The sequence below is a fragment of the Giraffa tippelskirchi genome, chromosome 11 (genome assembly GCF_054371585.1).
Source record: "Giraffa tippelskirchi isolate mGirTip1 chromosome 11, T2T-mGirTip1v1.2.pri, whole genome shotgun sequence".
Lineage (NCBI taxonomy): Eukaryota > Metazoa > Chordata > Mammalia > Artiodactyla > Giraffidae > Giraffa > Giraffa tippelskirchi.
This window is the reverse complement of record NC_137285.1, coordinates 102,183,643-102,206,133: the sequence shown is the minus strand read 5'-3', so window position 1 is coordinate 102,206,133 and position 22,491 is coordinate 102,183,643. Positions and strand designations below refer to the sequence as shown.

The window sequence follows — 22,491 nt, the reverse complement described above, 5'->3', positions numbered from 1 at the left end:
AGAAGGCTGAATCACTGAGGCCCCGGACAGCCAGCCAGGGGGTGGAAGTCTCCTTACTCCCTCCTGGTGTCCAGATCACGAGTTCCTGAGTGACCTTGAAGCTTATCTCCTGGACTCATGAGTCTTGAGAGGTGGGAGGGATCTTACGAGATTAGCTAGTCCAACATCCTCACCAAAATGGGGCTCCAAGAGGTCCTATGACTTGCCCGCAGCCAGTACTTACATGGTTGAGTCTTCAGGCCAAGGCCTCCGACTCTCAAGTTCAGGTTCTTTCCATGACACCAGAAGCCACTGACCAGCTCCACCTCTTCTCTGGGTGTCTTCTAGGCATCACTGGGTCGAGGGCAGTGGTGGGGTACCCAGTGAGGAATCTTTGCTCCCCTTCCTGTTTCCCAGCCTTTACCCTAGGGGATCCTAAGACTCCACGGAGATTGAGGACACAGTGTAAGTCTCCCACTTTGCTGCCTGGGCCTTCCCCTCAGGCTGCTGGGCCCCCTGAACTGTGAAGGGCACAGGACATCCAGCTAGAGTCCTTCCTCCCTCTCTCCTGAGCGAGAAGTGCCCAGCCTCCCTCAGCACGCCCTAGGGCAGAGATGGCGCCAAGACAGCCTAATTAGGTGAGGTTGATGAACTCATCAGAAATGTGCTTAATTATGATTGAGAACAAATTGTGGGATGGTTGATGTTCCTCTGACTCTTTTCTGCAAGAGAGGAAGTCTCTCTGTCCACACTGAGCACCAAGAAAGGACTAGGGTGAGGTCTGGCATGAAGCCTAGGGTGAAGGACATCCTCTAATCATCCTTGTATCTGCCTATTCATCCATCCACCCATCCATCCATTTATCTATCCATCCATCCATCCATCTATCCATTTATTCACCCATTCACCAATACATCCATCCATTGTCTAATCATTCATTTTTTTGTCCATCTGTTTTGTCCATCCATTCGTCCATCCATCCATCCACTCATCCACTCATTTTTCTTCATTCACCCATCCATTCATTCATCTGCCCACCCACACATCCATCAGACATGTCCTTACCCTACTCTGTGCAGGCACCATGGTGGGAGGTGTATTCATGGGTACAGAGATGAATGAATGCTTGAAAGTGAGGGCCATATGTGTGTAGGGAGGAGGATAGAGTCTACCCAATGTCAGAATTTCTTGAGGTTCCCTACAATTATTACTTGAGGAGAACACTTCAGAAGACTGGACCTCCGTCTGAGCTATTTAAATTCTGTGCTACAAGAACATGGCCTGATTCGGTATCATAGCTGGGACTTCCCTGGTGGCTCAGTCAGTAAAGAATCCACTTGCAATGCAGGAGACTGCCTGTAATGCAGGAGACCTGGGTTCCATCCTTGTGTCAGGAAGATCCCTGGAGAAGGGCATGGCAATCCACTCCTGTATTCTTGCCTGGAGAATCCCATGGACAGAGGAGTTTGGCAGGCTATAGTCCATAGGGTTGCAAAGAGTCGACGTGACTGAAGTGACTTAGCATGCGTGCACCCCTTGGAGCCAGTGTCATCTTCATCTCAATCATCCTGCACATTTGAGGAGGGCCCATCAGGCCTGTTCCCCTGTGACCCCATTTAACTCTCACAGAACACTGTGGATCTGATTCTGTTATTAGCCCTATTTTTCAGAGAAGGAAACTGAGGCTTAGAGAGGTTAGCAGAGCAAAAGTGGCTGATGAGTAACCCAGGGTTGTGAGATGAGTGAGATCAAAGCCAAAGATCAAAGTTTGTTCTGTAAACAAGCCCTGAACTCAAAATTGTTATGGGACAGGAGGGACCCGTGTCCTCTTTTTTTTTTTTAACCTTTCCTTTTAAGCTCCTCCTGCAAATTATTTCAAGCCCCAAAGGAAATGGGCAACTTGGGAGTCAGAAGGTAAATAAAAAATGGGAGAGCTTCAGCCAGACCTGCTCTCCTGTCTTTAAGGGGTAGGTGTTCCAGGACTTCAGCTTTGAACTTGATGTCATGTGTTTATTTCTCATTTGGTTTTCATGTAATGAAACTCTTTTCTATGCCATGAGAATAATACCTGAAGAAGCCAGGCTTATCATTATTTTACAGATGAGCAATAGAGGCAAAGACTCAAGGTCATTTATGCAGGATAAGCCAGGTAGTAAGTGGTAGACTGAGGTAAGGCCGGGTGAGGCAAATGCCATTTTGTTCTCATTTCTACCCTGACCTGCCTGCTAACCTGGGCAAGCCACGGGGCTGTGTCAATGTGGGAAGAGACGGGATGATGGAGACCTGCTTTTCCCGGGTTTATAACCCAGGTCCCCAGGGGCCACTGGGGGAGTGTGGCTCTAGACCAACTGTATTTGTAAGCCTGTATTTGTTAGCCTCATTGCTTTGTAACACATTAGCATATAATGCAGGAGCTTACAATACAGGTTTGTTATCTCACACTTTCTGTGGGCCAGGAGCTCAGGAGAGGCTTAGCTGGATGGTTTGGGTTCCAGGTCTCTCCAGTGTCTCTTGGCTGAAAACCAAGACTGGCACACAAGCTGGGCTGCATCGTCTGAAGGCTTGACTGTGGGCGGAGAAGCCACTTCCAAGACGACTTACTCACATGCCTCGATTCCCTGCTCTGTGGACCTCTCCATAGGACTGCTTGAGGGTCTTCACAGTGTGGCTGCTGCCTGAGTGAGTGACCCAAGGGAGAGCCAAGAGGAAGCTGCAGCATCTTTTGTGGCCTAGTATCAGAAGTCACACTGTCACTTTAGCCACATTTTTGTTGTTAGAAGCAAGTCACTAAGTCTGGCCCATATGAGTGGAGGGGACTTCAGTTTTAGAAGGGAGGAGAGTTATAAAAGATTGTGAACATATTTTAAAATCACCACACTCTCCACTGCTTTTTTTGTTGGTAAAGATAAACCACCCAGTTTTTGAAAATTAATTATTTTTTACTTTTTTATTGGAGTATAATTGCTTTACAGTGTTGTGATAGTTTCTGTTGTACAACAAAGTGAATCAGCTATATATATACATATATCCCTTCTTGAAGTCCCTCTCACCCCCACTCTCCCATCCCACCCTTATCTGGTAAAAACTGGGTGATAACTACCTAGTTTTTACCAGATACCAACCAGGGCTCCACCAAACCGCTTTTGGGGGAGAACTTCCACCCCATTGTCGCTCCCAGTGGCTTCTGAGTGCTGGGAGGGTCTGCAACCTCATCCTCTAGTCAATCCAGCCTCCTCATTCTTGGTATTCAAGGCCTCCTTGCTACATCTTAAACCTGCCTTTCCAGCCCACCTCTAGCCATTTCCTTTTAATCTGATGCTATGTTTTCTATTTATTCTTTATAACAATAACAGCTGACATTTATTGAGCATCTATGTGTCAGGCACTCTACAGATGTTATCTATAATCCTTAAACAATTCTGCAAGGTGGAGAAAGGTTCAGAAAAGTTGGGTAACTTGCCCAAGAACACACAGCTCGCCAGCAGCTGTGGATTCAGAGCAGGCCTTTCTTTCCTGCCTCCGGCTGGGCCTCCTGCGGCTCCTCCAGCTGACAAGCCCTTCCTCTCTATCTAGGCCCTTTCCAGCCTTTGAAGCCAGACTCAAGCACAACATCCAGGCGAGGCTTTCTGTGATGTGCCCCCAGCTGTCAGTACCCGCCCGTGTCTGTTAGCCAATGAGAGTGCTTGAGGGCATATGTTTGTCTAATGGTCCTTGTGTCCCCAGAGTGCCCGGCTCACACCTGGCACATAGTAGGAGCTCAGCAAGAATTTAGGACACGGTGAGTGGAATGGTCCCCCAGCCAACCAGCTGGGATTCAGCGAGCCTGCGTCCCCAGCTGGGGGTGGATGTGTAGGGATGCCCCCAGTCAGTCTCACGGAAAGGGTCAGAAATCGGAGCCCCTCCAGGCCAGTTGGCTGTGAGTGTTTTTGCCTGCGCCCCTCTGCCCAGCCCCAGGGCCCTGGCCGCCCCCCTGGCTCCAGCTCAACAGCCATCTGCTCTGGCTTCTTCTGGCCTCATCTCCACCCTGGTTCCTCCATTCGGTTCCTCCATTCCTATTACTGCAGCTCCCAAAACTCCTTGCGCTTTCTTCCCTAAATTGGTTCTCAGTCAAATCTCTCTTTGTTCCACTCCTCAGGCCTCTGTGGGTTGTTCCCGGAGCTTCGGCTCCTCTTCCCGCAGCTCATCCAAGGGCCCCTCCGCAGGCTCTGCGCCCCGCCCCACCCCTCCGCGCGGCCCCGTGGCGGGTCTTCCTGCCTCCCTCCTGTTGCGGCGCCCCACCCTGTGCCTGGCTCACTGGTTCTCGTCTCCAAGGTTACCCAGCGACTTTGCCCGACTCTGCTTCCTCTTCCCGCCTCCCGTTTCTTACTGTGCCTGCGGGGAGGGTGGAAGAGGGGCTGGGGCCTCCTGGAGAGATGTGGGGGCTTCCTCCTCCCTGGTCCTTTCACTGTTGGTTCATCCCTTTGTCTCCTTCTCTGGCCTCTCTTGCCGCCCTCCCTACCACCTCCCCGCCGCTCCCCCCCCCTCCCCGCAAGAAGCTTCCTAGTCGCTCCTGCTTTGTAAGCTTCTCTCCTGTTTCTGTCTCATCCTCTGTCTCCTTTTTTCCCTACTTCTTTTTTTTTTTCTCTCCATCTTTCCTTTTCTCCCCGTGTCTCACTTTCCATCTCTCTCTGGGTATCTTTGAGTCTCTTTCTGTCATTGGGGCTTTGTACCCTCCTCTTGAGTTCCGGTTTTGAATCAGAAACAGAAAAAGAGGTACCCCTGCTCCCACCCCTGGAGGGGCCCTTACCAGCACCCCATCTCTTCAGATTTTGGTGTTTCAGGGCTTTGCGGGAGGATCTGTAATACCGAAGCCCAGAGTTGACCCAGGCGAGTAGGGGAGGGGCGTGGGCAGGAACCTGCAGCCTCAGGCGCACTTACCTACACCTAGGCGAAGGCGACCGGCCCACCGGCCCAGTGCCCGTGCTGCTGTCCCTCGGCTGAGGCTGGATGCATGTGCCTGTAGTCTGCAGGTGTCCCTTTTGTCACATCAGGGGGTGCACAGGACGAGCCTGGCTCAGAGCCCGGGTGCATGGTAGTGCCTACTACCTGTGTCTCCTGAGCAGGGACTTGCATGGCACCTCCGCCTCCTTGTTTATAGGTGTCATGTGACATTCTAGGGGGGAAGTAAAGCTTCTTTCTTCCAAAAAAGAACCCGTTGAGGGACTTTTCCAGAAGAATTAAGAGAATAATTTTTTCTCCTTTGGGAAATGTCCATTTCCTTCTGTTGAAAATTTTCCATTTTTCTCTCAGACTTTCATATCTGTACTAAAACACAGTAAATGGCTTCTATATTTCAACATGATCATTACATCTTAATGCATCTGTGTTCCTAAACTAATAGTGATATCATAAAGGGCCCTAAAAACAAGACCTTGCATAAATTTGGACCTCTTCATGTTTTCCCCTTAGCTTCAGCATTTCTGGTCTTTTCTCCCATGAGTCTCTGAACCAGTGGTCCCCAGCCTTTTTGGCACCAGGGACTGGCTTTGTGGTAGACAGTTTTCCCATGGACCGAGAGGTAGGGTGGGTGGGGGGGTGGTTTCAGGATGATTCAAGTGCATTACATTTATTGTGCCCTTTATTTTTATTATTATTACTTCGACCCCACCTCAGATCATCAGGCATCAGATGCCGGAGGTTGGGGACCCCTGCTGTAAGCTAGAGCCCTGGGAGATGAGACCGAGATGATGGTGCTAGGCGCTCCTGAACACAGGAGCGAGGAGGAAGCTGCTAGCTCAGCCAGGCCCAGCTGCTCAGACTTGGTCAGACCCCATCCAGTGCTGTCAACCAGGCTCAGCCAGAACCCATCAGGCCCCGAGCTAGGCTGCCCTGAGGCTTCAGTTCTTAGTGAGTCCTTCCTGGTTCCAGAGAGGAGCTCTTTCCAACTTCCGTCCCAGATTCCCAGAATGAGCAAAAACATCCCTAGCCCGCCTGTGTGTGGGGGAGGACAGTCCATGCCTTTCTCCAGATTCCTCCTCCCCCACAAGAACTCGGGAGCACACAGTTACTGTGTGCCAGCTCTAGCCATCCTCCACCTCCTGGGATGCTTCCCATCTTCTCTGTTGATCTCCTGCCATTGCCTTTGCAAAAAAAATGGATGTATAACTCACCTCTTCCTGGAAGCCTTCCCTGATTAACTCCATTCACTCAAAATGGACACTGGGAATACCTTAGTGAGCAATGCAAGTGAGGTCCCTGTCCGCACAAAGCTTACATGAGAGGAATAGACAGTAAACAGGAAAATGGGTGCTGTGGGACTAATGGGGATCACACCATGACTGGAGGGGTCAGGCAAGCCACAGTCCACTCGCAAAGAGGAATGAGCCTGTCCTGAGAGAGAAGTTCTGGTTCTGACTCTCCACTGACTCGTGGTGTGCCCTCAGGCAAGTCACCATTTCTGAGCTCATTTTTCTTATCTGTGAAAGAAAGGGGTTTGGAAAAAGATCGCTTTTTGCTTTAGAATTGTTGTGTCTTCACTTAAAAGCCAATTTACTTTCAGGTAAGTTTATAAACAAGCTTCCCTGGTGGCTCAGATGGTAAAGAATGGGTTCAGTCCCTGGGTTCGGAAGATCTCCTGGAGAATGAAATGGCTAACCACACCAGTATTCTTGCCTGGGAAACCCGTGGACAGAGGAACCTGGCAGTCTACAGTCCATGGGGTTGCAGAGTCAGACACCACTGAGTGACTAACACATACAAGTTTATAAACATATCACATTATTTCTTGAGGCTTACTTGGGCATTGTAGAAAAATGTAAAATTCCGGTTAAGTATAAAGAAGAAAAAGAAATAAACACAGCCCAACAAATAAATAGGCAAAAAACTAACAAAAACATACTCATTAATTACCCGCAGTCCCTCCTCTAGAGGTAAGGGTGCCTGGCTCTCTGGGCACTTCACAGATGCTGCCATGAACCCCCCCCCCCGGTCTGCGGAGATGCTCTCTCTCCCTCTCAGCCTTTCCCAGCACAAGCCCAGACATCGGGTCCGGCAGAGGGCAACCTCAGGTAGCCCTGGGCCCCTTGAGACCTGGGTACACGGTCCCTCTCCTAGGGCAGAGGGCCCCGTTGTGGCTGTCTGGGCTGGTTTGGAGTCTTGGGCCGTGGTTGAGGCTGAGAAGCCATCCTACCAGGGCTCACAGAGGAGGACCCCCTCCAGACGCGGATCCTGCAAGACAGGCTGATGGCCTGTGCCCTTGGGGCCTGCGGCTCTGGCTGGGTTCACCCCATGGGGCAAGCGGGGCTGCAGTGCAGCGTGTGGCCAACAGGTGGCAGCACTACACTGCCTCAGGCCCGCGCTACAGTAGGGCTGCTGGAAGGGCCCGTGCAGCAGGGTGTGTGTGCGCACCAGGGTCTGGGAAGGGGGCTGGTCCTTTGTCCTCCAGGGCTCCCAGTGGGGACTACTGCTTTGGCTGGGCCTCACGGAAGGTCTGGCTCATGTGGCCTCGACCCAGAGCGACAGGAGGATCATTGCATTCTGGAGGCCTCTGCCCTGGCCTCTGTCCCAGAATTGTTCCCTAAACCTCCGGGGTCATTTACTGTTTCAGTGCAGAACAGTCTGGGGTTAGGACCTCAAGTCCCCAGATAACTGTAGCCTGGCCCACCTGCCATCCTCTCCCTCTGCCAACCCCACACCGCAACAGGTCTTCCCTGTAGATACCAGGACTGGGAGGGGAGAGGGGAGGAGGCCGGGCAAGGATGGCTACAATCTCAGTTTCAGTCTCACTGGCAGGCCTCCAAGCCCAGGTCTACGACTTGCTTGCTGGATTACCTTAGATAAGTAAATTAACCTCTCGGGATTCTCTCCTCTCTGAAAGGAGGCAGTGAGAAGAATGTTAGGTTTTATTATTGCTAGCTGTTTAAATCACAACTCTAAAAGACCTCCTCTCCTTAGTATATTAGAAATTCAGAAACATAAATTTTTTTTTAGAAACATCTCTTAGTGGTCTTATTTCTAATTAATCCTTGTGCTTGTCCTTTTTCCCCTGGTTCTGGACACCCAAACTCTACATCTTTCTGCTCAATCATAGTTTGACAGTAGTAGTGAAAGTTGCTCAGTCGTATCCAACTCTATGTGACCCCATGGACTGTGGTCCTCCAGGCTTCTCTGTCCATGGAATTTTCCAGGCAAGAATACTGGAGTGGGTTGCCATTCCCTTCTCCAGGGGATCTTCCCAACCCAGGGATCAAACCTGGGTCTTCTACATTGGAGGCAGATTCTTTACCATCAAAGCCACCTGCTATTTACTGAGTATGGACATCATCCTGGTCACTATGCATACATTTCAATGATCCCTTATAAGAAGCTTTGAGGCACCACCTTATACAAACGGGGGAATGGGAGCTCAGAAAGATGAAGTAATTTACTCAAGGCCACATAACAGAGTCATGATCCCACCCCAGGAGTCCCAGTCTTGCACATTCTTCCTCTGGACCCCGGGCCCCAGGGTGCCAAGCCTAGCTCCTTCTTCCTGTTCAGATCCTGGTCAGGGCCCAGAGGCCCCTTCTCTGGGGTTCTGGCCTTACTCCAAAACCCTGGGTGCTGTTGGTATAGCTGTTAAACTCCTGAGCACTGTGGGTGGGGGGAGAGGGCAGGGTGGAGTCTCAGGCTGCCCTTCGGTGAGTGTCCTCTGTGTGCACGGGTGGGAGGGGGACAGAATAACTCCCAGAGGCTGGTGCCCAGCCCGCTTGTGTCCCCCACTAGTGCTGACTTGTGAGGCTGAGGGAGCTGACACCCTAACAGTGCCTCTCAGACTCCAATGAGTTGATGATGTGGAAACTGGTTATGAAGTGTAATAACAGTGGTTTGGTTTTCCACGGTTCTGCCTGTAAGTGCCTAAGTGACAGCTGGCTTGTGCCACAGTGCTGCATCCTAAGTGGCCTGAGAATGGGGCATTGTGAAGAGGGTGGGGGACCCTCCCTAGGTGTAGGGTGGAAGAAGACCAGGAGATGCTGCCTCCAACCCTTGCCCATCTTCTGCGGACAGGGCTTTCCAGGTCAGGTGGGAGAGTGGACCTGACTTCTGGACCAGGAACTGGGCTAGATGGAAATGTGTAGATTCAGGACGTCAAACCACATAGTCATGTGTCTCCAAACCCGCTGGATTCTCAGATGTCTGCTCCCTGAGTCCACAGTTTAAGAACTGGATTAGAAATCTGGAGGCTTAGGGTCTAAGCTTTGCCCCTAATTGCTTGTGATCTCAGGACCATGGTTTAAGTCTTGAAGTTGTCCCCTCTGTACAATGAAGGAGCTAAACAGGGTTGATTTATCCCCTTAACTACAAGTGTCAGTGGATGGAACTTGCTGTTAGACATATTTTGTCTGGCCCACACAGTGCTTTACATTTCCATGCCAACATTTAAAATTCTAGACTTTAAAAAACAATTTTTTTAGGCTATGTTGCGTGTAAAATTCTTTCTTGTAAAGATCTTTATTTCTGGCATTTCTTAAAAAAAAAAAAAAAAAAGAATTGGTAACACTGAGCCTGCATGCCTATATAGCAATGATTGGCTACAGGAATACCCACCTCAGACAGGTTTATATTCTCTACCACAGTCCCCACCACTCCCTATCGGACCCTAACACTGAGACTGAGTAGAGGTGGCTATTTGACTTGTTAGCCCTGATCTGCCTTACTCGTCTCCATTCACTACTCGACCCTGCATCAGATATTCACCGGCCCACTTTGTGCATGGTGTCACGTTTTTCATTTCAGAAGTGATAAGTCAAAGAGCTTAGAACAGGGAACTGAGCCCTATATCTGATCTTAGTATAAAGAGATAAGAGACATCTCCATCATCCTTTTCAGCTTAAAAATTCTTGAAATCTGTAAGACCATGATTTTCTGATGCTCTCTCCCTGAACTAGAATAATGAAATATTTCATTTGGGCTAATCCCCATCTCCATGCTACAGTTTGAAAGGAGATTGTTCCCTTCCCCCGTCCTCATCAGGCCTCACCTGACCCTCCAAATAGCTTAGCCTCCCTGGGCATATGTGAGGGTGGTCATAATCTCACCAGGTACTCTCTGCCTCGGTTTCCTCATCTGGAAAACAGGCTGTTGAGTTGTAGACAATTTTTGAGTTTTGAGTTTGAGTTTTTCAGGCTCCCTATTATTCCCTGAGCGACTTTGGACAAGTTACTTCATCTCCCTGAATCTTCTCCTCTGCAAGATGGGACATGTACTGAATTCTTTTGTAGGGAAGGGTCTTCTGGAAATTGGAAAGTGCTTCCCAGGTGGTGCTAGTGGTAAAGAACCCGCCTGCCAATGCAGGAGATGCAGGAGACACGGGTTCAATCCCTGGGTCAGGAAGATCCCTTGGAGGAGGGCATGGCAACCCACACTAGTATTCTTGCCTGGAAAATCCCATGGACAGAGGAGCCTGGTGGGCTACAGTCCATGGGTCACAAATAGCTGGACACGACTGAAGTGACTCAGGACATACAAATGGATAACTAATGTTTTTAATTTTGTAAGTGTTGTAAGCAGCAGAAAATAAGAAGATGGCAGGAGAATAATGTGACGTGATATGTGTGGTGGTGCCTTAAAGAGAAACTGTCCCTGTACACAGAAGATTCTTATATTGTGGTTATGAATATAGTTTTACCAAATGGTCTTGGCTGGAAGCCCAAAGGAGTAGCAGCTGCTGAGACTCAGCGCTATCCACCATCATGGATCCTGTCTCACTTCTGCTGAAGGCAACACCCGTCTTTTCCTCCCCTCCAGACCGGCTTTGCTCAGCCCCTTCGGGCTTATCCCAACCACCCTTCCCCCACCTGCCTTCCTGGCTAACCCATCTCTATCTGCCCCTCAGTCTTCCCTTGCTTCCTGGGCCCAGATGTCAAGGGCCATTGAGTGCCCATCTTGGAGGGCACCTAGTGGTCACCTAACGATTCATTCAATGGACAAATTATTTTCTGAGCCCCTGCCATGTGCCAGACACATGTGCCATGTACAGAATAGGTGCTGTTCGGAAAATTGGTGTTAGACTGATAAATAAGACCAATGAAGTCCTTGGTTTGTGGAGCTTATAGTGGGAGGAGACAGACATAATATACAAGCAAACAAATGAGTACAAATGCCGAGACAATTTTTAAAAAATATTTATCTTTATTTGGCTGCATCTGATCTTAGTTGCAGCACGCAGGTTTTCAGTCTTCATTGTGGCATGTGGGATCTTTAGCTGTGGCATGTGAACCCTTTAGTTATGACGTGTGGGATCTAGTTCCCTTGCCAGGGATCGAACCTGGGCCCCCTGCACTGGGAGCGAGGCATCTTAGCCACTGGACCACCAGGGAAGTTCCCTGAGGTAATTTAGATAGTTATAGGCCCCATAGGGGCTTCCCAGGCAGCACTAGAGGTAAAGGACCACCTCCCCCCACCCCCTGTCAGTGCAGGAGAGGCAAGAGATACAGGTTCGATCCCTAGGTCAGGAAGGTCCCCTGGAGGAGGGCATGGCAGCTCACTCCAGTATTCTTGCCTGGAGAATCCCCACGGACAGAGAAGCCTGGCGGGCTACAGTCCATGGGGTCACAAAGGGTCGGACATGACTGAAGCGATTGAGCACGCATGTACAGATCCCATGAAGGAAATAAAGCAGAGAAAACATGCTGCAGATTAATGGGGTGGTTGGGAATAGGTGGTCGGGAGGCTTCTTGGATAAGCTGATATGTGAGCTGAGACCTGGATGGTGGTGAAATGAAGCAGCCAGGAAAAAACAGAAGGAGCTACGTTCCAGGCAGAGGGAATGAGCTTGGCTTGTGCAGGCTCCTGAATTAACTGATGCAGAATAGAGAGGGAAAGTTTCTTGTACAAGTTTGCACAGCATTAGAGCCAGTCAAGAGCATTAGAGCAGGACTGAAACCCCGTTCTCCAGACTCCCAGGCCAGTGCTCTGCCAATGCAGCCCTTATTTCTTCTTAATGAAATGTCAGCTTCTCAAGGGCAAGGCTGGGCCTCTAGTGAACTCCCCACCTGTCAGCCATCTTTCTGCACCCCGGCCAGGGTCCTCCTGCGCACCACTCTCCATCCCAGGGCAGCTGTGACTCTGCTCCAGCCCCGCCCTCTGGAGGTAAAAGGGACAGGCAAACACAGACAGAAAGCAGAGTGGCCAAGTGGTTCCTGCCATTAATTGCTAAGTGCAATAAACTCAGCGGAATCCCAGCCTTATAATGGCCTCGTTTAATTAATGCTAAATGACTGTGGGACCCGTATGGATTTATACATTAGATCCACATTAACACCAAATCGTTTGATCACGAATAACTGTTAAAATAATGAACACAGGCACTTTACAACTAGATGAGAAGGATGGGACTCAGCCTCGTCCACCCTTGGGGGGAGCAAAGCTCTCTTCTCAAGGTTCTGCCTCCTTGCTTCCTTTTCCTCCCTCTTGCTCTGGAAGTTGTTATTTCTGAAAGGCATATATTGAGCCGTCCACATGCCAGGCATTGTGTTGACACTGTGTGTGTGTGTGTGTGTGTGTGTGTGTGTGTGTGTGTTTTATAAAACTGCCCTCCTGGAGCTTGCAGTTTAGATGAGGATGTGAGGTGTGTGCTTGAAAATGAAGCATATTACAAGAGAAATACATGTATCAAGTATCAAGCATCTACTGAGTTTGGGGGCCTTACCTATATCTTATGTAATCCTCTCAATATTGAGAGATGTACGTATCATGGTCACTTCTCATCTGGCAGATGCGGAGGTCGTCCTTGTTCAGGAGGAGTATGCTGCCCAAGGTCACCTATCTAGTTGAGGTGAAACTGAAAATGAAACCCTCCTGAGCCTCCTGAGTGCTTGTTAATTCCGCTGCAGTGTCCTGCTTCCTAAGATACCTGTCTAGAGGGAGTGGTCCTCAACCTTGGCTGTGCTTCTGGCACTTCTGGCTAGGATACTCTGGGAAGACTCCATGGAGGAGGAGGGCTTTGAGGGGTGCCTGTAGTTGTGTGCTGGGGGTGGGGAGCCAGTAGCTAAAACTCTTGGATGGTGGTAAAGAAGTTTTCTGCTTCTCCCCTTCCCTCATCCCTCCCCACTGTCCCTCTTGCCCTCTCTGCTCAGACACTGCTTATGCAGTTTCCAAGTTCTCCTCCTTCTAGCTGACTCCATTACATGAAATCCTTTCCTGAGAATCAGGTTATTCAATTCATTTATTGGGAGGGCCATGGGCCCCTACCCACTAGTTGCATGGCCTCAGGAGGGGATCACTCTTCCTTCCCATTATTTCCTCCATCACATGTCCATCCCCTGGTCTCAACCAAGGAGCAGACAGGAATGGCCCATGAATGAATGGACAGTGATGAGCTCAGCAGGAAACAGACGGGACAGGACCACTTGCTGGGCATGGCCAGGGGAAAGGGAGGCAGATATGCTCATTCTCCTCTGGGACCTCCAACCTCTAGAAATCTTATATCCCTACTGTTTCACCCACCGTGCTGTACCACATGGGTCTGCCCTGAACAGGGATGTTAGGAATGTCCCTGAGAGGGTCTGACAGTGGACCCTAGGGAGCTCCTAGAACAATTGGAAATGCTTCCTGATTGGTGAAGGCAGAGCAAAGATTTCTGCCCTTCATGCCTAAGCAGGTGAAATGAGGTCCTGGACTGTAGATCCCTGTCCTGGGGTTTTGAGCTCCAGTAGGTGCTGGGTAATATGTTGACTTCATTCCTACTTACATCTTCGGCACAAGCTTTCCCTTCCTTTTCTGCTCTTCCAGGCCAGCTATTACTTATCCTGTAAGACTCACCTCAGTCACTGCCTCTGAGAAGCCATCCAGACTTCACTGGAGAATTAACCACTTCTGTTTTGCATTTTCCTGGTATATGGCCTAAGCAGAGCACAGATCTCTCTGAATTACGTGTCTATATGTATATCTGCCTTCTGGGTAGCTGCATGCAGGTGTCCACTCAGGAGAGATGAGGGGTTGGAGAGAGCTGGGTTCTCTCTGACCAGAGAGTGCTGGGTGTGCCAGCCCAGGCAGAGCCCAGCCATCTCCATTTTGAGTGGAAAGAGGGGGGAAAAGAAAAGAAAATTAGGACTAGGGAGATTTCTCCATTCAGTGAGTTATGCGCTTTGGGCTTGCATGTGTGTGTGCACATGCATTCTGAATGCAGAAAACTCTGTAAGCAAGTCCTGGGCAGGGGGAAGCACCTTCAAGAGGCCCTGGGTTGACATTTCTCTGGGCTTGTGGGCTGGGTTTTGTCTTCCGGGCTGAGCTATCAAATCCAGCTACCAGAGGAGCCAAGAGGGCCAGGCTGGCCAGCAGGTGAGAGATGACCCTGTTTAACCATCCGTGGCTCAAACAAATGGGCACAATATTTTGGGGTCCTTTTCCCTTAACCAGGGCATAAATCAGCTCTCTGGAGGGAGTTCAGAGCAATATTTTGGAATTAGGTTCTGGGAATGGAGATGAGCCTAGCGGGAGCTCAAGGACTGACCAATGGGAGCTCTGCCCGCGTGGACCTGAGGGTGATGTGACAAGCGCAGGTGACCGTGCTGCAACTCAGCACAGTGCAGCTGCCCCGGGCGCTTCTCTTGACTGTATTTTGAAACTAGGCTGAACATTTTAGAGTTGATTCCCTAGGAAATAAGACCATTGTCTGATGAGACAAGATTATGGAGGGTCTAGAATGCCAGGATAAAACCTTTGTTCTTAGTTACTGAAGGCAAGCACCTGATATGTGTATCACAGCTGTATAGTCATTTTTTTTTTTTTTTTGGCTCACTGGGTCTTTGCTGAGACCCGTGGGCTTTTTGTTGTTGTGCTTGCGGGCTTCTCTTGTTGCGGAGCATGGGCACTAGAGTGCAGGCTCAGCAGTTGTGAGGCACAAACTCTCTAGCTGTGATTTGTAGGCTTAGTTGTCCTGTGGCATGTGGGATCTTAGTTCCCCGACCAGGGATCGAACCCACATCCTGGGGAATTCTTAACCTCTGCGCCACTGGAGAAGTTCCCCTCAAGGCTGTACTCTTTTTCACTCTTGCCAAATATCAGGACTTGATCACAGCACCTTTCTTTACTGAATCTGTACTTGTCCTCAGAATCTTTCTTTTTATTTATTTATTTTTTAAATAAATTTATTTATTTTAGTTGGGGACTAATTACTTAACAGTATTGTAGTGGTTTTTGCCATACATTGACCAAATGCTCCAGATGGCTGTTACAACTAATCTGATTTGGTACTCAAAAAGGAAATCTATTTGCTATCTCTAGATCCAGGCTCCTCACTGTATGCATAAAGAAACTGAGGCTAAGGGAGATGGTATGATCTGCCCAGGGTCATCCTTAATTTAGTATGAGGATGCGACAATGGCAAATCTTTGGGCAGGGGCGGGACATGAAAATAAAATTAATCTCGCATGACAGAGCAGGGACTAGTGGGAGGTGAGCCAGGTGCCTGGGTGGGGAATTTAAAGAAACATCACTTTCTGCTGTCAACTGCATGCTTGCAGCACCTTGAGAATGATGCCTCCTTAAATTTTGCCCCCTGGGCGCTTTGCTGGCCTCACCTAGTCCCTGCCCTGGCTGGGAGACTAGTTAGAAGCTAACTTCTGCTGAGCCTTGGCATCTGATGGAGCAGTGACAGCAGGAACACGCAAAAAAACAGGTCAAAAGCGACAGACGCTGCGAAGAAATAAGCAGCAGGACTTGGTGGCGGACTGGCCATCAAGGATAAGACAAAGGGACATTTTTGAGTCTAGAAGTGACCTAAGAATGGTGGAGCCCTGACAGGAACAGGGAATAGGGTTAGAGGTTATCAGCAGGCTTGTGATTTTGTCTTTCTGGTGAGTGTTATTCAACACTGGCCCTATCTTCTATTTTTCATTAATATTTTAAAAATGCAGTATAATGTACATAGAGAAAAACACACATACTGTAAGTGGGGAATTCTCAAAAAAAAAATGAATCAAACCACTTAACTACTATCCCGGTCAAGAAACAAAACATCCCCAGCACCCCAGAAGTCCCTGTTACTCTTCTTCTAGTCTTCACCCCACCCAGCCCCTAAAGGTAGGCAGTGTCCAGACTTCTAACACCATGCATTACTTTTGCTTGGTTTTGTACTTTATATAAATGGAATCTCATGGTTTGCACTCTTTTGCATTGGCTTCCTTTACTCAGTATTCTGTTTGTGAGATCCATCCATGTTGTGAGTAATTGTAGATTATCCATTCTCCTTGCTGTGTAATGTCGTATTGTGTGAATATACCATGATTTATTTACCCATCTGACTGTTGATAAGCATTTGGATAGTTTCCAGTTTTGAGCTATTATGAATAGAGCTGCTGTGAACATTATTGTGCATGTCTTTTGGTGATAATATATGTGCATTTCTTTCTTTTTTTTTTTGACCAGAGATATTTTCCTTTTAAAAAAAAATAAATTATAAGTACTTTTTCATTTATCAGTGTTGATCAAAGAACCCCCAAATATTGAATCTTCTTCATTTTTCAGGAATTCATTTCCAGAGCAGACCACCATTTCATATCTTTATTTTTAAAGAAACATGTATTTACTTGGCTGTGTCGAGTCTCAGCTGTGGCACACAGGATCTTTCATTGCTGTGCGTGTGCTCTAGGACATGTGGGCCCTCTAGTTGCAGCTCGCAGGCTTAGTTGTCATGCGGCAGGTGGGATCTTAGTTCCCTGGTGAGGGATTGAACTCATGTCCTCTGCATTGGAAGGCAAATTCTGAACCACTGGACCACCAAGGAAGTCCCAGCATTTTACATCTTAAGTCCCAGGGCTCTCATGCACTCCTTGTGGGCCTCGGTTAATTGTCCACAGTGCGCCTCTTTCTCAATGATGCCCTCATCGTGTGCTTTCTTGGTTTCTAGGCAGGTGCAGTGGCTTCTCTTGTGACTCAGATGGGGCAGGTAAGGCTTGTGGTCGCCAGACCCAGCATTTTTCACACTGAAAGTAGCAACTAGCACAGGCACTCTAAACTCTCCAGCCTCTGCAAATTTACCTGCAGTCACTTCTGACAGTTGCTCTGAAAAACCTTATGCATTTCTTTTGTGTATATATATATATATATATATATATATATATATATATATATATACACACAATATATATATATACACTCTCTCTCTCCTCTCTCTCTCTCTCTATATATATATATATATGCATACACATGGGAAAGGAATTGCTGGGTCATTGGGGGAGGGTGCATGTCCCAGCTATGGTAGGTACTGTGCTGGCTGACTGCTGATCATCCCCAAGAGTATGTTAGGTCGGGACCTCCAAGGAGTGAAAACCAAGGTGGGATTTGGGGTGCAAGAGATTCGCTGGGGGATACTTTGTGAAGGACAAAGAGGGGAGAGCAGGAGTAGGCAGTGTGACTGTGGGAAAGGAGACAGGGGAGGAAGGAGGATTGGATAGGAAGAATCTGAGACCCAGCACAGCTCTAAAAAGGTGTCGGCTAGGCTGATGGAGAGTTCCCAGCCAAAACTACCAAGAGAAGAGCCCATCAGCTGTGCTTGGCTTTGCCTGGGAGCAGTCTGGGGGAGGCAGGCCCTCGGCATGTATGTGGTTTTGGATCTAGAGGAATGGCAGCTGTGTCTCCCACAGCAGGAGATCTGAGCCAGGGACATTCACAGCCACCGTGTGAGAATTCTGAACCCACAGGTGATTGACAGAAGTATAGTGAAGTGTTTAAGAGCTTGGGTTTTGGAATCAACCAGGCTGGGATCAAGTCCCAGCCCAGTCATTTGCTAGTTCTTTGACTCTCATAGATTGCCTAAACCCTCTAAACCTCAGTCTCCAAGTCAGTAAAATGGAAGTAATAATGACTAACTTATATGGCTGTTGAAAGGATTAAATGAAAGCATTTGATACACAGTAATCACTCAATAAATATTAATTGTTCATTGTTCCTTCAACACATTTATTGAGCACCTATAATATGCCAGGTGCTGTTCCAGACTTGGGATGCAGCAGTGAGCAAAGCAGAATGAACATTCTAGTAAAGTGAGACAGACAATAAACAGACAAACAAGCAAAACATAGAGAATGTCAGAGAGTTGGAACTGTGATGGAGAGAAATACATCAGGCAAAGAGGGAACCTCGGACCTCTGTTACCAGAGTGGTCAAGGAAGCCTCCCCCCTCAAAAGTGACATTTGAGCATAAACTTCAAGGAAAAGAGGAGTCATGCCATGAATGGGTAAGTATATTCTAGGCATATGAAACAAGTGCCATGACCCTGGGCACACTTGAAACATCATGGAGGCTGGTGGGCTGCAGCAGAGAGAGGAAGACAGAAGATGGCTGGAGATGAGGCTGGAGAAGGAGTTGGACCAGGAAATGGAAGGCTTTGTGGGTCTTACACTGAGCAAGATTGAAAGTCAGTATAAATTTTGTAGGTCCCATTCCTCCACATTCTTGCCAATACTTCGTATTACCAAGCTTGATTTTTCTACCCAAAATTATAAAGTAGAATTTACTTGTTTTAATTTCTCCTATTATTAATGAGATCTAATAGCTGCTTATAAAAGTTTTATTCATTTGAGTTTCTGCTTCTATGGATTGCCTACTCATATCCTTTGCCTCTTTCTATAGGGTTTTCTATTTTGTTGATTCACAGTCTTCTTATGTGTTAGAGATAGAGGAGAGGACACAGAAAGACATGTAAAAGAAAGCCACATAAATATAGAGATAGAGATGGGAGTTATGCTGCCATATGCCAGGGAATGTCTGAGGCCCTTAGAATCTAAAAGGGACAAAGAAGGATTATTTTCTATAACCTTCAGAGATAGCATGGTCCTGCTGACACTTTGACTTCAGACTTCTAGACTCCAGAACTGTGAGAGGATAAACTTATGTTGTTTTAAGTTACCTAATTTACTTAACTATTTTATGACAGCCCTAGGAAACTAGTCCAGATTTTGGGACTGGGTAGTGAGGTATTTGCTATAACAAAAGCCTAAAAATGTGAAAGTGGCTTTTGAATTAGGTAATGGGCAGAGGCTGGAAGACATTGGGGTTCATTATAGAAAAACCCTATATTAAATTGAAGAGATTGTTGGCAGAAATATGAATGTTAAAGGCTATTCTAGTGAGGGCTCAGAAGTGCACAGTTGAGAAAGCTTCTATCATTTTAGAGAACACAATCATCATCATGAATAGAACGGTGCAAGAAAGAGGAACATTAAAGGTGTTTCTGGTGAGGCCTGAGAAGAAAACGAGGAACATGTTATTGGAAATTGGAAAAAGAGCAATTCTTATTATAAAGCAGTAAAAAATTTGGCTGATTTATGTTCTGTTGTTGGGTAAAAATCAGGACTCAACTTAGGTATTTAGATTTGCAAGCAAAGTGTGGAGGGTGTGGCCTGGTTTCTCTTTACTGCTGATAGCAAGTTCAAAGAGGAAAGAGATAAATTGAGAAAGATGTTATTTAAAATAAAGGAACCGGAGCTTAATGGTTTGGGAGTTTCTTGGCTCCTCCTGATTGTCAAAATTAGAAAATTCAATGTTGAGTAAGCACAGTCTGCAGAGAGCACCAAGGGTGTGCCTTGGATAGCATTTTGCTGAAAAGAGTTAGGTACGTGACTAACGGGTCAAACTTGATCTCAGCAGAAGCCAGAAATAGAGGCAGGATTATGCAAGAGCATCTGTGGGCAACAGTTGTGTCTAATGGCATAGATGTCTGACATACACAGGAGACACACAAGGTTCGTGAAAATTTACACCAGCGGAAACACTGTCCGCTTGCACTGAAAGGGACAAAGACTAAATAAAACAGAGAAAGCTGTCAGTCTTCTGGGATTCTGTTAATAAGAGAGGAAAGTAGGTGATAGAGCTATTCAACTACAAACATGCTACTCTTGAAGAAAAAGACGAGTGACTTTGAGATCACAGATCCACAGATACAAAGGCAGAGACCAAAGAGGCAACAGCTATCATTACAGGCCCAGATGACAGAGCATCAAGCCATAGAGAATTAATTTCAGACCTTGAATTTGTTCTTCTGGGATTCAGGCTTGTTTGAGAATGGTGACCTTCTTATTTCTTTGTATGTGTGTACTTAGTTGTATCCAACTCTTTGAGATCCACAAGGACTGTAGCCGATCAGGGTCCTCTGTCCATGGACTTTTCCAGGCAAGAATACTGGAAGGGTTGTCATTTCCTACTCCATTCTATTCTTTTAAATTCCTCCCTTTTAGAATGGAAATATCTATTCTATGTCTGTCCCATTATTGCATTTTGGAAGCAGATAACTTGTTTTCTAGTTTCACAGGTCCACAGATGGAGAGGAATTTTGTCCCCAAATGAATCATACCCAGAATCTCATCTATACCTGATTTAGATGATGAGATTTGGAACTCCACGAGTTGATAATGTTTAGATAAGGTTTTAGACTTAGAATTGTTGCTGGAATGAGTTAAGACTTGTGAGTGTTAGGATGGGGTGAATGTATTTTGTATGTGGGTAGGATGTAAATTTGGGGTGGAGGGTATAGGGCAGACAGTAGTGGGTTGAATAGTGTTCCCCAGAAAGACATGTTGAAGTCATAACCCCTAGTATCTGTGAATGTGACCTTATTTGGAAATCAGGTCTTGTGATTATAAATCCTTTATGACTTCTGTCTTATAAGAAGAGGAAAATACCATACAAAAACAGAGACACACAGGGAGAAGATGGCCTTGTGGTGATAAAGGCAGAGGTTGGAGTGATCACCTACAAATCAAAGCATGCCAAGGAATGCTGCCAAAAACCAGAAGCAAGAAGCACGGGAAGATTCTCCCCTAAAAGTTTCAGGGGGAAAAAGCCTGGATGACACCTTGCCTTCAGACTTCTCGCCTCTAGAATGATGAGGTGATAAATTTCTGTTTTAAGCTGTTAAGTTGTGGTATTCTGTTACGGCAGCCCTTCGAAATGAATGTAGCATCCTTTCAATTAATATAAATCTTTGTTAGTTATAGTCAAGTCAATCAGTTTTTGCCTCATGATTTTTGCTATTTCGGTTTTGATGATGAAGTTTCATCCCTGATGAAGATCACAGGAAGAGTTTTTTTTCTATTTTACCTATTATTTTGCCTTTCAATTTTAGGTCTTTAACTTCCTGGAATTCACCTTTATGTACGGTATGAGATAGAGGCTTTTTTGGGCAAACTATCAACTAAATAAGTCATCCTTTTCCTACTTATTTGTGATGTTATCTTGATCATATATCAAGTTCCTATATATATGTAGGCATTTTCTCTTCTTCTCCATTGGATTTATGTCTGTTCTTGAGTTATAAGCAAACATTTAAAAAATTATGTAGCTCTATATTATGTACTAATATCTGATACAGCAAATCGCCATGCTTTGCTCTTTCAAAAAATTGATTTAGCTATTTGTGGACTTTGAACCTTCATTTTTCTACATATTAATTTTGGAATCAATTTATCAGCTTTCTAAGAAATTGCTAGAATTTTGATTGAACTTTCATTGAATTTAGAGATGATTGAGCTTTCATGAAATTTCCATCAAATTTGCAGTTAGAAGTAGAGAGTCGGTCAAATGTGACCTATCTGTCTATGCCTGTGTATCTAAATCTGTCTATATCTACATTTAACCTGTCTATCCATATTGATATCTATATATACACACATTTTTTTACATGACTGCCTTGTAAGTGGGTTATGCTCTTCCTTTAAGAGGAACATAATGACAGTGTCTGGTTGACTCTCTTTTATTGGTTTTAGGAGCCATTGATGATAAATGGCTAGATCAATTAATTCATTAGGAGTTGCAATAAGGTGACATTTTAACTTAAGTCATTTTTATTGATCTCTATCCCTTTTTTTCTTTTATAGTTTTCTTCTTTGAGTTTACTCTGTAATCTTTTTTTCCTAACTTCCTGAGTTACTTAGCTCATTATTTCCATCTTTGTTGTTTTCTGGTAAATATAGTTAAAGCCATTAATTTTCCTAAAGTCTTTCTTTAGTCTTACAAATTTTGACATGTAGTGTTTTTATTGTCATTCAGTTCTAAGTATTTTGTAATTTCCCCTATTATTTCCTGTTTAATATAAAGTGTTATTAAGTAGCTTGCTTTTTCAGTATCTATACCTTTGAGATTAATAAAAGCCTGTCTTTTGTATTGATTCCTCTTTTTACCATGGTCTTTGTAAATGGTTGAATCATCATCCTTTGTAGCCTACCTCAGGGTGTATTTTTTGGAGTGTCCTATGTGAGCTAAGGGCTTCACTGGTGGCTCAGACGGTAAAGAATCTGCCTGCAATGCAGGAGACTTGGGTTTGATCCCTGGGTTGGGAAGATCCCCTGGAGGAGGGCTTGGCAACCCACTCCAGTATTCGTGCCTGGAGAATCCCATGGACAGAGGAAACTGGCAGGCTCCAGTCCATGGGCTCACAAAGAGTTGGACGTGACTGAGTGACTAAGCACAGCACCGCACATGTGAGCTAAAAAATAATATACATTCCTCATGTCTTGAGTGTAAAGTTCTTCATTATATCTCAGTTCAAAATGATC

At 46.5% G+C, this 22,491-nt stretch overlaps 1 protein-coding gene and 1 long non-coding RNA gene across 4 annotated transcripts in view; both read left to right on the top strand.

The window, feature by feature from the left end:
• BUD13 (BUD13 spliceosome associated protein) overlaps positions 1 to 22,491 on the top strand; it is a 310,128-nt gene that overhangs the window by 120,014 nt on the left and 167,623 nt on the right. The window lies entirely within an intron of this gene.
• On the top strand, positions 3,693 to 22,103 carry LOC145527947 (uncharacterized). Its single transcript, XR_014070027.1, has 4 exons — positions 3,693 to 3,757; positions 16,847 to 16,885; positions 17,924 to 18,176; positions 20,607 to 22,103. It is a non-coding gene; the product is annotated as an uncharacterized LOC145527947 (long non-coding RNA).